The sequence below is a fragment of the Chelonia mydas genome, chromosome 8 (genome assembly GCF_015237465.2).
Source record: "Chelonia mydas isolate rCheMyd1 chromosome 8, rCheMyd1.pri.v2, whole genome shotgun sequence".
Classification (NCBI taxonomy): domain Eukaryota; kingdom Metazoa; phylum Chordata; order Testudines; family Cheloniidae; genus Chelonia; species Chelonia mydas.
The window spans coordinates 51,412,007-51,427,162 of record NC_057854.1 but is presented as its reverse complement, the minus strand read 5'-3'; the positions used below and the strand labels follow the sequence as shown (position 1 = coordinate 51,427,162).

The window sequence follows — 15,156 nt, the reverse complement described above, 5'->3', positions numbered from 1 at the left end:
TGGTCACAGACACAGGTCTTGTTAGGTTAATTTAAAAAAAATATATAAACTACTGCAATTGTTCCCCCTTTTTTGCCATTATTCATTATTTGGCTTTGTTCTGTTAAATGCTAACTTTTTAAAAAAAAGTAATTGTTATTTGGTTTTTGATATTTGGATGATTCTCTGTTTCTTTTTTAAATTGTACCGTTGCCTGCTTTCAATAGTTAGTTATCATTTAACTCTCAACCTATTTATTAAACTTTGCCTCCTTTTGGTCTGTTGTCATAACAGGGGAGGAAGGGTGGTCTTGTGGCACTCGATTGGGATTGATTGAAGTTCAAATCCTAGCTCATACTGATTTCTAGAGCACTGGATCAGCCCCCATCCACCCCAAGCAGAAGGAAAGCAGATCTGATGTTAAATGGGAGTAGGATGTACAATTCTTTCTGGGGTTAACGATCAGAGTTCAGGGCCAGCTAGCTAACTTGGGGCTCATATTTCTATTGCTAGAGTTTAAGGCCAGAAGGGACCAGCTGATCATCTAGTCCCACTGCCTGTATAGCGCAGGCCAAAGATTTTCATCCAGTGACTCCTCTGTTGAGCCCTGTTCTGTCCTGGCACCCATGGCTGTAAGAGCAGAGCCCTCCCAGGCTAATCAGTTCGGCATGCTGAGGTCACCGCTGGGTCTAAACTTAATAGAATCAATGTAAGCAGCTGAAGTGGTACAGGAAAGAAAAACACTGCACAATTTACAGTGAGCACCTCAAACTCATGGGCAGGAGGCCCAGCTGGTGAGAATTCCCTCCTTCGCTTGGGCTGCACGTTTTCTCAGTCTAGAGAAAAACTCTGCGGCTTTCCACTAACATGTCAAGCTATTGCTAAAAGGCTCTAGCTAGCTTTGCCCCTGGAGAGGAAGGACAGAATGTCATTACTGCTATAGTTCTGGTGCTGATTTCACCTTTGTCACCAAAGAAGACTGGAGCAAACAAGGCTGGACTGAGCCCTCGACCCTGCACCTGGTGCTAGCCTGGATGTCTCACTTCTTCTTTTCTCTAACTGAAGAGGGCCCTGGGTTTTTTGTTGGTGTTTTTACTCTCTGCAGGGTCACCTCTCCATCATCTGGCTGGCATTACTGATCAACAAGGGTATCCCCAGTACGTGTGTGTTATGGTGAACTAGCAATCACACTTGAGCTCACATTCCCCACCCTTCAAAGACGTTCATGCTTCTGTTACTGATGCATTTTGGACCTTATCCAAAGCCCACTGAAGTCAATGGAAAGATTCCCATTAGCATCAACAGGCTTTGGCTAAGGCCCTTTAGTGGGTACAACCCACTGAATGTGGTAGCAGTGCTGAATTAACTGGGCCAAGAAGCAGTTGGAAAAAATCCCCCTGCTGCTAAAGACCAGAACAGCAACCCAGTGGAAAGCAGCACATCATTCTCCATGGCTACATCAACCCAACTAATCCTTTCCCCTCTCCATAGCTAATACTGATGCAACTCTGCTAGTGGTAGTAGTAGTGGGATCCCTAGTGTAAACAGGGTGTTGAGAGTTTCACCATTGTGCCACTTAACCTTGCTCAGATCAGATCTAGGGAATTTGGCGGTAAAAACTCGGGTGGCTACCTGCAACTTGGCTACTCCATTGCTACTTCCAGCAGAGTTGAAGAGGTGGCAGCAAGGATGAGAAATGTTCGGAAGTCTAGTCTGGACAAGGCTGAGGTTGGTTTAGGGTTAGAACATAGCAATTAGCTACAACAGGGCATTAGAAGGCTACAGTGAGGAGGCCTGAGAACTTAAGTGCCTCTGAAAGGTCCCCCTGAACTTGGCTCCAATGCTGTTAGGTCATCGTTCCTTCATTTCACATTTTGGTGGGGAGAGTTTTTGGGAGTGCAAATTCTAGGAGTGCAAATCTATTTAGTCACTTGTTTCTTTTCAGTTTCCCTGCTCCAAAGGAAGCCTGAGGAACAGTGCTGGCCTTGCTGGTAAGGGAGACACTGATAGGCAATAACCTGTCTCAGCAGCTGTCAGTAGGATCAGCGGAGCTGGGAAGCATGTGAGTGCAAGATATAAATCCTAAGGATGTGGGATGCACTTGCAGGCCTTTGAGAGGGCATGATTAGTGTCACCATCTGAGCCTTTTACCTTATGGATGATTTCCGGAACCACACATGCCGAACCCATCAGCCTCTGCAGATCAGTCATCTAATCCGGTAATGATTTTTCCAGTTGCCGTTTGGGGCTGTCGGTGATCTGACAAGATTTCATCCAAAACGCACACATGGAGAAAAACGGTCTCCAGAGGGTCGGGGCTGGCACCTCTTGCAGACTCAGCGGGGATGAGAGTGCAACTCTTCACCACCATCCTAGACAGGGAGGGGAGCAGAAATTCAGCATGTGCCTGGTTGGTGGAGTAAGGAGATGAGGTGAGGACACCAGGATTTAATTTGGCTGCTGTGCTCTTGCATTAACCCTCCATAACAAAGAGGCTGCTGTGCATTTCTTAGCAGATTAGGATATCAGACTTTCCATAAGAGGGTTGTCAAGACGTCCATCCCTAAGCACAGAGAACGGGGTTCCGCTAAAGCAAACACTTTGGTCAGTAGGGAGGAGTGAGTGGGGAGCAAAGATATTGTTATTGGTGCTCCAGTATTTTACTGACAGTTTAATACCCAGTTCTGATTTTGCCAAGCGCTAGGAAGATACCTGCTGTTTGGTTCCAGGTGCCTCCTGCCTCAGATCATCCCTAATCAAATCAGGCTGTGATCCCAGCATTCTAATGCGGCACCCCTCACGTGTGACGGACGCTCTCTCACCAAGAGATGTCGGGGCTTGACAGCCGGTAATTTAACACAGGACAGTCCTCTGAACCTGGTGACTGCAGGTCCATCTCCAGCCCTCTACGTACATCAGACCTTCCCTAATCCAGAGCCACCATCCGATTCCCGCAGCTGATCCTGCCCCCAAATCAGGGAGAGAGGCTGTGGTATGACTCCTGACCTTCCCCCCCACAACTGAGAGAGGCCATTCTTTGACTCCGGCCACTGGGATGCAACAGATTCCTGCTGGTTTGAAAACCTCACGTGCAGGGCTTATGGAACACACTGGCGAGTGTGTGTTAGAGATCCCCCTGTGTGCCCAGTCCACAGAGGGTAGGTGTCTGTTACAGCCCAACCTGGGACACTGGAGTAGCTCAAGCTTTTAGCTTTGGAGGTCACCACTCCAATCCCCAGTGTTTCAGTCAAGATGCAGGGAGTTGCACATACCTGAGGCCCACCAGGTTGGTGTTTCCCCTACTCTTTGCCCTCCCCTGCACTGAAGCACTGATAACAAAAGAAGTCCTCATTGTGTCTATTTGTTGTGCAAGGGCCATTTATTCCACTGTACCTGGGATCCAAACTCTTTCCATTTTATGTCTCTTTCTCCACTGCAGTTAACTTTTTGAAGAATAAACAATTTATGGGGAGGGATTTTATGAAATAGAAACATTTAAGGAGGGTTTGCCAGCCACCCCTTCTTCTCTGAGCCATCAGCCTTTTATTTTTCCAGCTTGATTAAAAGCATCTTCTTTGCTTCCACTTTGCATTAAAAACCATTAAAACAGCTGTAAGCAATGGTTAAATTTTTTATTTCCCCCTTTTACTCCAAGCCACAAACAGTTAAAACAACATTTCCTGTAAGGAGTTTTAGGCTATTGCAATCCTCACACAGGAGCAGAACCCTCTTCTACAATATTTTAAACACAAGGTGAATTATGACTAGGTTTCCCATATATCAAGAGAGCTAGGATTTTGCAGCTTCTCAATGCCATGGAAAGGAGAGCTAGCTGTCCTCATAATCAGTACTGGATGTATTGAAACTACATGGGACTTTCATTTTCCTTTACTATATATAGAGGGCCTGGCTCCTTACTTCCACTCAAACTCTGTTTGGAGCAGGAGTTGGGTAACAGTAAAGGTGACTAAGCCTTCTTTGCACTCTTCATATTCAGGGGATAGCCAGCCCTCAGCATAAGTTAAAGCAACCTCAGGGCTGCTCTAACTTACACACAACTGCATATTGTCACAAGGGGCCAATCTGGCAGCTAAGGATAGCCAGAGCACAACAGTGGTTAGGCCACATACGCCTACCCGAGGGGTTGGGTGAGAGGTAGAAGACTGTCATCATGGCAGCTCTGTGCCAACCTGAGAATCCCTGTATGCCAGTGGAATTTCTTGGTGGACAGATCTGCCCAGTTATAGCACTGGAGTGGCATAAAAGGGCCATAATGCAGTGGACAATTGGGCTTAGAGTGACACTATATCAGAGTTCACTGCAGCCTCCTGCTGGCTTCAAGGTGAATTCCTGTCCCTGAGAGTTTTGCTGGCATGAGGATGGAGGTTCAGAACCTCCATTCCTCTCAAGAGCTGAGGGCAGAAAAACAGCAGAAAGTTAGTTTAGCAGGCGCATATTGTGTTCAGGGAGACAGGCTGAGACCTAAGCACCGTCATTTCTCTCTGGGGAAGCCCCTGTGATCTCTGTATACCTGAGACTCCATGGCTTTTGGGGGGGCGTGTGCCTGGGTGGGGAAGAGGCAGGGCTGGGGGAGACCTGTTCTGTGCAACATCATCCCCAGGCAAAGTTGCATAAAATATGCTACGAAAATGGCACAGAATTCTGATTGTGTCAGCAGTAACTTGTGCTGATCTCCATGGGAAAGAAGCTGTAGGCGTCCGGGAGCAGCTCTGAGCTGTTCCCAAAGTCTTTAGGGTCCCTGCTGTGCCTGGGGAAGGGAATGCGATTACCTTCAGTGACTTGTCTGCATTGATACTTGCCCCAGCAGCCTTTCCTCACCAACAAACACTAGGCCTGGAGCTCCAGGCTTCTGCTCTTCTCCATGGCCCCCTGTGGGATTTGTACCCACTCCTATTTCCTTCCTCTAGGAACCAGCTAATCAAACTCCCTGTGTTGGGAATTCAAGCAAGGTGGCACTCCTGGCTCTGCTGTGGGCTTCCCACCCATCTCTCCTTCCTATCCCTCCACTGTAAAATGGAAGTAATGAGTCTGACCTTCTTTGTAAAGCACTTTGAGATCTAATGCTGAAAAGCCCTCTATGCCAGCTAGATATTATTATTATTGCTGTTGGGAAGGGTTGCTTCCCAGTTAAGCACAGTGTGTGTCAGCCGCCATCATTAATAGCAGCAGCAGCTCTGAGTGGATTTAAAGCCCAGGGACAGTTGAACAGATCTAGGGGGCGAGGAATGGGTAGATTGAGGGCCGTGCGTTGCACTCTGTTTTGCTGCCATGTTTGTACCTGAATCTCAGGGAGTGTAAAGCCGCACGTCAGAAGCACAGCAGCTCCTGGGAACCAAGACTGCAGAATTTCACACACATCTGGTTAGGGATGGTTCCTTAGCAAACAGCCAGATTATACACAAAGAAACCGCACCTGCCGGCAGATGTCAGGCAGTCACATCGTCACCCCTGTGCTACACCTGCGTAGGAGAGCCTTGTGAAAGAGGCACATGTGCGTGGAGGGGAGGAGATGAGGATTCTCTCCCTGGCCCCCATATGTTCCAGAGGATTAAGGGAGCCATTTCACAGTTGCTTCCGGGGTTGGATTAGCATTCACAGCCCATGCAACCTATTCCCCTGCTAGTACACATGCATCTGTGCAGTTGCTTTAATACCAGTCCCTTTGTGGTTGACATCACAGTATTGTTTAGTGGGCCCCAGTGTGCTGGGTGCTGTACAGACATGGTGGGAGACTGCTTATCTTCTAAACAGGCAAAACAAATGAAGGGTGGGAGGGAAAACAGAAGCACAGAGAGGAGAAGTGACATGCCCAAGGAACTTGCCTGTCCACTGTTCTCAAACCTCGCTCTGCTTGGGTGGACCTAACTAAGCTAGGCTGTTTGGGGCAAGGACAGTCATTGTGTTCGGTGTTTATACAGCACTGAGCACAATGGAGGCCTGGCCCATGACTAGGGCTCAAAGGGCTAGATCCACAAAGACTCAGTGCTGCAGTGCCCTACTTTAGGCCCCATCTGCGTGGGTGGAGATGGCTCGGGGATGGAGGGGAGGTCAAGGGGTGCATCTTCCCTGCCCATGGCCCCAAGAAGCCTGCACCATTCCCAGGAACAGTAACACTTTGCTGTATCCAGGGCCATTTGGGACAGCAGAGGAGAGAGCAGGATTTGCTTGTTAATGCTGGGACACAATTCATATTTTAAAAGTTGGGATCCTAACGATAAAAAGATTGATAATTACAGTGATTGAAGGAGACTCAGCTGAGTTGTAATGCGTATGCTGCATGGGTCCTATTCCATTTAGCATTCCAGGCATTATGAAACGGGAATCTTACAGCAACCCAACAGCAACAAACAGAAAACTAACGCCGAGTGAATTTTTCAGCGGCTGAATGGTAGCAACGGCACTGCATTAAAATAAAACTGACAACGTCTTTAATGTGATGTACAGTGTTACTTCTCTGTCACACTGCTACTATGAACTAACCTCATGCACAGGTTTTGTTCTTTATTAGTAGTATTATGGTAGCGCCTAGAGGTGCCAGTCAGGGATCAGGGCCCGATGGTGCTAAATGCTGGACATACATGAAATTGAAAGACAATCCCTGCCCCAGAGGGCTCCCAAGGGGACTTGTTTCTTTAATTTTGTGTTTGTTAAACTGAGTGTCCCCAAAAGAATAGCTAACTTAGTGTGACACCAAGGTCATAGGTCAAGCCACAGATCTTATTCCAGTCTAGGGAATGGTACCTTTCAGGGGAGATAGAGCCCAGCTATCAGCTAGGGACCCAGATGGAGAGATGAGCCCTGATGTCTGACTGGGGTAGAGTGGTCTAGTGGCTAAGGCACGAGTCGTGGATCTACCAGGTCTGGGTTCAATTCCCTGCTCCATCACAAGCTCATTCTAACCCTTGGGCAGACATTTCCTCACTTACAATGTTCCCTTTCTGGCCTTGAACACCTCTGCATAGGAGGTGCCCTCAGGCAGTCAATAACAAGTCTGATTCTGCCATCACTTTTGCTGACTCTGCACCCGTGTAATTCCATTGACAATGCAGATTTACATGGGTGTAAGTGAGAAGAGAACAGGTGCTAGTGTTTTACATTTATAGAGCATTTTGCATTCCCCAAATACCACAGAGCACCAGAGTAATGAAGCCTTGTATAGGGTAGAGGAAGGCAGCCACATGCTGCATAACAGTGGAGGGATGCAGGGGGGCAGCAGAAAAGTTTGTCCCAGAAGGCTGAGGAAAGCTCCAGCTTCCCCCAGAAATGGAGTGGAATGTTTTGTTGCTGGGTAGAGCAGGCAGGTGTTATTCCTTAGGTGTCATCCAAAAGACCCCCCACCGTACTTTAAAGAAGTCTGTATTAGTAGCTAGGATGGCTTTTTAAGGGTTCTTTGGGAACTCACTGCTGGAAGGACACTAATTGTCCATCCACAGACTGGAAAAGAACAGGAGTACTTGCGGCACCTTAGAGACTAACAAATTTATTTGAGCATAAGCTTTCGCGAGCTACAGCTCACATCATCGGATGCATGCAGTGGAAAATAATTGCTCCCTAAAGACTGCGAGTGGAAACATTTAGCTTTCCAGGGGGGATTAAGTGGATTTCTCTAGTCTAACCTGGGCACCACTTCAGGGTTCCCAGGCACAGACTTGGCTCGTCTCTAGCTTTAAATGGTTAAATCGGCACAACCACTATCTTAAAACCAGGCACCGCTGGTAGGATTTTCCAAAGCACTCAGCATTCACTTAACTCCTCTCCCATTGATGTCAGTGGGAAAACTCCCATCGCCATCAGTGGGGGCAGAGGTAACAGATCGATGAGCCCCTCACAAAATCCACCCCACAAGCTTCATGCTCCCCAGATTTTTCTGCCTCACACTTTCCTGAAATGCTCTGAGCACAGGGCTGGGCTTCACAAGCTGTGGTGTTCTGACAGGGACTTCGGATAAGCGTCACTTCTCCTCTCCCTCAGTTTGTCTGGCTGAACAACGAGGGCACTATGGCTTTTAGGGTCACAGGGCAGGGTGAAGGTACAAGGACTGCTTCTCTCCTCCCTTGTGTGATCCAAGGACCAGGACCATGCAGCCCCTGTACTTTGGGGAACACAGAAACTGCTCCCTCTACATGCACGGGGGACAAATCCTCTCCAAGAACGTGAACGGGAAGGTTAGAGAGAAAACGTAATGAGAAATAATTGGCCTGAGCTCAATAAAGTACAATTTTAAGAGTTAATTTTCTAGTATGAGATTTTATAAATTACGCATTACTCGGCGTGAATATTCACATCATAGAGAACTAAGTAGGGATTTCCAGATTATTGCATGCTTTGGTTTTTCAAATCTAGCATTCTTTTACCGCAATTTTTGTGAGTTGGAAATAATTTGTTGATATATCGTATGGATCCTAGCAAGATCATTTGAATTTTCTAATCACCGAAACTTCAGCACAATACAGCTATCTATGTAATCTAGGCAACATAAAATACATCTATTATATACAAAAACAAATTAATGATGTTATAGACTTCATAAGCATTATAAATGTGACTTTTAATGAGACTCAGGGTAAATTTTTGAAAAGCCTGTGAGTGCCAATGCCCTATATCCACTAAGCAATGAATATTTACATAACTGGTTGATAATGTTGATAACCTCTAAGTAAAATATTTATGAAACAACTAAATGCAATAACCCTTTGCATTTCTAGAGGGCAAATATAGTGCTGCCAACCTATAACAAGGGGAATAAGGACAACTCGGAAAATTACAAATCAGTCAGCTGAACTGCAGTACCCAGAAAGATGATGGAGCAAATAATCAAGCAATCCGTTCACAAACACTTAGAAGATAATAAGATGACAAATAACAGTCAACATGGATTTGTGGAGAACAACTCATGTCAAACCAACCTAATAGCTTTCTTTGAGATGGTAACAAGACTCTTGACAGGGAGGAAGCAAAAGATGGGTATATCTTGACTTTAGTAAGGCCGTTGATACTGTCTCATGTAACCTTCTCATAACAAGCTAGGGAAATACAACTTAGAAAGATGGAGCTACTATAAGGTGGGTCAGTGCATAACTGGTTGGGAAACCATTCCCAGAGAGTAGTTATCAGTGATTCACAGTCGAGCTGGAAGGGCACATTGAGTAGGGTCCTGCAGGGATTCATCCTGTGTCTGGTTCTGTTCAATATTTTGATCAATGATTTAGATAATGGCATAGAGAGTACACTTACAAATTTTGCAGACAATACCAAGCTGGGAGGGGTTGCAAGGGCTTTGGAGGACAGGATTAAAATTCAAAATGGTCTGGACAAACTGGAGAAATGGTCTGAAGTACGTAGGTGAAGTTCAATAAGGACAAATGCAAAGTACTCCACTTAGGAAGGAACAATCAATTGCACACATCAAAATGGGAAATGACTGCCTAGGAAGGAGTACTGTGGAAAGGGATTCATGGGTTATAGTGGATCACAAGGTAAATATGAGTCAACAGTGTAACACTGTTGCAAAAAGAGCAAACATCGCTCTGGGATGTATTAGCAGGAGTGTTCTAAGCAAGACACGAGGAGTAATTGTTCAGTCTACTCTGTGCTGATAAAGCCTTAGCTGGAATATTGTGTCCAGTTCTGGGCATCACATTTCTGGGAAGATGTGGACAAACTGGAGAAAGTCCAGAGAAGAGCAAAAAAATTATTAAAGGTCTAGAAAACATGGCCTATGAGGGAAGATTGAAGAAATTGGGTTTGTTTAGTCTGGAGAAGAGACAACTAAGGGGGGACATGGTAACAGTTTTCAAGTTCATAAAAGGTTGTTACAAGGAGGAGGGTGCAAAATTGTTCTCCTTAACCTCCAAGGCTAGGACAAGAAGCAGTGGACTTAATTGCAGCAAGGGCAGTTTAGGTTGGACATTAGGAAAAACTTCCTAACTGTCAGGGGGGTTAAGCACTGGAATAAATTGCCTAGGGAAGTTGTGGAATCTCTGTCATTGGAGGTTTTTAAGAACAGGTTCAACAAACACCTCTCAGGGATGGTCTTGTTATTATTTAGTCCTGCCTTGAGTGCAGCGGATTGGACAAAAAGACCTGTTGAGGTCCCTTTCAGTTCTACAATTCTATGATAGTTCTTTAGATTCATTTATCTCAAAGCGCTTTACAGAGGTGTTTAAGGATTACTATGTCCATTGTACTGATGGGGAAACTGAGTCAGAGAGGTGAAGTGACTTTCCCAAAGTCACTAAGGGTAAGTCTACCCAGCAGGTAGGACAGAGCTTTCCAGCATGGGTAGACAGACATGCCTAGTGCTGTTCAAGCTAGCACGCTAAAAACAGCAGCATGGCCATGGCAGTATGGTCAATGGTGTGGCCTAGCCACCAGAGTATGTACCCAGGGGTTAGGCAAGTTTGTACCTTGGTGACTGGCCTACGCCTCAACGTCCACCCTGCTACTATTGTACACGGTAACTACAAAGACACTGCTATTCACGTACACTGTACCTCCACTGTAGCTGACGGTGTAAGATTTCTGTGGTAAGTACATGTTAGAGAGGGGGGTAAATGTAGGTCTGGCCTACACTTAAAAATAGATCAACCTAGCTAAGTCCCTCAGGACTGTGAAAAATGCTGGGCCCTGTTTGCCCGCTGTAGTTAGCTTGACCTAATCTCCAGTATAGATGCAGTTAAATTGATGAAAGAATTCTTCCATCGATCTAGCTACCTCCTCTTGGAGAGGTGGATTTCTGCATCGACAGAAAACCCCCTGTAGGAGACCCCCACAGAAAGCATCTACGCTACAGCGCTATGGGGCACATCTGTAGCTTTGCATGGTAGCCGCTGTAGTGTAGACATGCGTGTAGTTAATAGACCTATAGATGGCTCAGGAGCTTGAAATAATGTTGAGCCTTTCTGACCACATAAAAGTAGCTCCAGGGGCTCACAAAACACTGGGGCACTGGACAGCACTTTGGATAGATTCAGCTCTGCTACTTCCTCAATGTAAACAGTTAGGCCTGGATCCTGTGATCAGATCCGCCTGGGCGGAGCATACTGGCCATCACAGTACCATTGACTCCACTGGGACTGCTGGAGGCCAGGGGTGTGCCCAGGTGGCTCCCAGTGCAGGATCAGAGTCATAGCTAGTCTGTCATCCCTTTGGTTTGTGTTAGCCTTTCATGCAGCAACAGAGAAGAGAGGATTTGGGGGGAAGGACGAGTTTGAAGAAAAATATAATTACACCCCCAAACATTTGGCCATTTGCTTTGAAACGGACTAGATTTTAAGCTGCAGGTGTCCCATTGAATACACGAGAGGAAATACAAAAGTTACCGTTTTACCTGTAAATTCACCCCTTTGTCCATATGCATCATGCTATAAGCTTTAATAATTCCCCTTCCTTATCCCAATGGGATATATAATACAGTATTTTCTGCAACCTTAAATACACACGTATCATCTGGTATTACTCTATTTTATTTCACCTCATTTGTGTTTAACTTTCTACTATCGATCTAAGTGATTCCCATGTATTCTCTAACACACACACAAAGTACTACACAGTAAAACACAATGGTATGTGTGTTTATCCAGGGTCTATAAAAGCTGTATTGTATTTCTAGTGTAATAACTGAGGCGATTCTATATGATCATATACAATTGCTGAATGCTAATGTATACACAATAAGGACCAAGGCCCAGGATCAGAAAAGCACTTAAGCAAGTGCTTTACTTAATGGGGGCCAAACTGTGCCCTGACTTGCACCCTATGAAACTCCATCGGAGTCAATGGGGGAGCATGGAGAGTTACTGAACTTGGTTAAAGCCATGGTTAAACTGTGTCCCTACGGCACAGCCCCTCATTGGTGGCGGTGCAGAACTGCGATTAGTAGGGTAAGTGCAATCTTGCTGGGTATTTCTAATTTTCAGTTTCTTTGCTGGAGGAGGCATCACTGCAGGTCTGGCTGTGCAGTTTCTTATAAGAAATCACTGGAGTGGGTTGAAAAAATTACAATTATTTTTTACAGGAAACTATGATTTAAAAAATTCTGCTATGCATGGTAAATAATGTTACCATTTGCATGGAAATTTCTTTAGCTTTATTTGCAAGTGTAGGCAGTATGGGTGTTCTGCTGTTGAGCATAGCTACATTAATTGCAAACAAAACTGAAGAATTTCCATTAAAATCTACTTGCATAGACACAAGGTGCCCATAGTGATGTCCTAAGGGTAGGACACACATTGGAGGGACTGTCACACCACAGCATATCCTGAAAATGATAAACTGACAGAACACACGACCAAGGGCACATTCAATGAAACCGATAGGTGCTAGAAAAGGAAACACCTTCACAGAATGTGTGATTAGACTGTGGAACTCACTGACACAGGATGTCATTGAAAGCAAGAACTTGACAAGATTCAAAGTGGGATTGGATGATTATATAGAACTCAGCATCCAGAGTTACAATAGTTAATGCCATTTAAAGAGAATTTGGGGAGGGTATAAAACCGCATGTTTCAGGGCTTGAGCAAATCTCTATTAGGAATGGGAGGAGACTTCTCTAGGGATAGATATCCCATAACTGTCCACTGAGAGAGTTTTTACATCTTCCTCTGAAGTAGCTGATACCGGCCATTGTCGGAGACAGGATATTGAACTAGATGGACCATAAGTTTGATCTAATATGGCAAGTCATATATTACTGTGTGTGACACCCTGGCACCCCAATATTCACCACTGTCATGTAATTAGGACATGTTCTGTACAAAGTATGCCTTGTGAGGTATTGTTCTAAAAGTCTTGATCTGCTAGTCAGCAATATCTCGTTGGATTGTATGTTCTATTGTCGTATGTGAAGTTATGAAGTTTGGCTGTGTATGTGTTACTGAAACATGTTGCGAGGTTGGAAAAACACCCACAAGCAGCCTTTCAGATACGACAGTAAAAAGGTCAGACAATGTTAATGGCTCATTGAAGAAATGCACACAAGCACAAGGATTACCCCAGGAACTGTGTACAATAGAAACCTCTCAGAGATAGCACTATACAATGGGGACTGTTTGACCCAGGTCACAGCAAAAGAGCTTTCCAGCAAGTGGGAAGAAGATATAAAAGGGGGACAATGACATCATGAGGGTGCCTCATTCTCCCTACAACAACACACCTGGAAACACCTGAGGAATAAAGAAGGAACAGGGGGGAAGTGGTGGTCCCAGGCTAGAGGGATTTCTAGCCTGTGTATGAAAACCCAGGAAACCCAAGCTGCAAAGCCAAGACAGCTTGTGCCTTAAGAATCTGCCAGCCTGTTTATCACCCAGGGTGAGAATTTGCTAATTCATATCCTACTTATCTAGTACGTTAAGCTCAGTTTGCGGTTTTGTTTATTTACTAGGTAATCTACTTTGATCTGTTTGCTATCACTTATAATCACTTAAAATCTATCCTTTTGTAGTTAATAAACTTACTTTATATTTTAATCCAAACTAGTGTGCATTTGACTAAGGTGCCTGGAGGAAATCTCAGCTTGCTTACCACAAGTGTGCATGGTTCTCTTCACATTGAGGGAGAGGCGGACCGGGTGTTAAACCCAAATACTGGCTACATTTGACCAGGGCAGGATGGTTCTGCTCTGGGGTCCTAGACTGGGAGGCTGGTGGTTAGAGAGCCTGCATGTGACTGCAGCTGGGTGTGTCCCTACCCAACTTGTTATAAGAGATGACACTGCCAAAGCTGCAACGAGGCCTTGTCCAGCAAAGCAAATGAGGGCAGGTCCACACGAAAACCACTGCATTGGCACAGCTGCACCGATGCAGCTGTGCTACTATAGCACTTAAGTGAGACGCTCCTAGGCCAATGGGAGAGAGCTCTCCCCTTGGCACAGTAGATATGTCGATGGGAGAAGCTCTCCTGCCAACATGCTGCCTACATGGGGAGTTAAGGTCAATATAACGTCACTCAGGGGTGTGAATTTTTCACACCCAAGCCAACACAGTTATACCGATATAGGTCTGTAGTGTAAACCTTGCCTGAGACTCTCAGCCACATCCTCATTATTGAACAATGTCAAATGTAGAAGGACAGAGGCATGTCCAAGAAAGACTGAACCATATTAGAAACCAAGAGGAGACTATTTTACTAAGAAAGTCACTTTGGGCAATAGATTTGCTGGGCCTGATTCCCTCCTCTCCTGTCTTGGTGTGAATGTCGTGTGACTCATTCAGTGTAGAAGAGTGTGATCCAAAGCCTAGTGAAGTCAGTGGAAAGACTCCCATTGACTTCAATGGGCTTTAGATCAGGCCTCCTTCCTCTACTGATCTTACCTGATAACATGTCCTTTCTTGAGATCCCTGCTTTAGGCAGCCTCTGCCAGCACTGCCCATCTCCCCAAGTGGAGAGGAGTCTCAGTTTGGTATTGATCCAGCCCATCTCAGGCTGCAGGCACGCAGAACCAGTCCTCTCCCCCCACTTTTTGGCATATTCTTTCCCCAGTGGCTTTTGATTGCTGTTACCATCTTCCCCTTCCAACCCCTGACCCCACCTAGGCAAAGTGCGGACTGCAATGGCCCTGCATTGTGTAGCATGGATTATGGTTTCAGAACACACATGTCCAGACGAAAGCGGGAGCAGAGTGTTACAGTAGCTGTGAGGAAATGAAGAGTGGAAAGTTACAGAAGCTACAAAAGAGAGACCTCCGCCCCAAAGGGGTGATAAATTGGAGGCTGATGCTAAAAAGATATGCCCAGAGACCTTTATCATCCAGGCCATTTGCATTCTCTTGTGTAGCTTTCCAAGCCCTTAGCCCCTTTAACTGTGATCCCAGGACTTGGTCTCTTAACAACCGTTTCCCTCTGTGAATTTGCAGTTGGGTTGTGGTGGGGAAAGGAAATTCCATCAGGCCTCATTAGAAGACACTCCGTTCCAGTCCTGGAGGATCCACAGTGATGGCGGCCATAAGCATTGCCCCCAGCTGCTGTCATATCCAGTCGATAATGCAGCTGGGGATTCCATTCCCTGTCTGGCTGCACTGGGAAAGCTTACTCAGCTCCTGAGCCTTTATGAGAAAGCCAGTTGGGTGATACATTTCCCAATCTAAAAGCCGAAAGACAAAATGTAAATCTTGGGGGCTTCTGAGGACAGTCAACTCATGCAGAAACCTTTCACCTC

General features: G+C 45.7%; 1 long non-coding RNA gene across 1 annotated transcript in view; it reads right to left on the bottom strand.

Moving 5' to 3' along the window:
- The window catches only part of LOC122461461, a 42,343-nt gene that overhangs the window by 1,367 nt on the left and 25,820 nt on the right, over positions 1–15,156 (bottom strand). Inside the window, exon 2 of the long non-coding RNA XR_006283369.1 lies at positions 2,131–2,351. This is a non-coding gene — a long non-coding RNA (uncharacterized LOC122461461). The remainder of the gene's footprint in view (positions 1–2,130; positions 2,352–15,156) is intronic.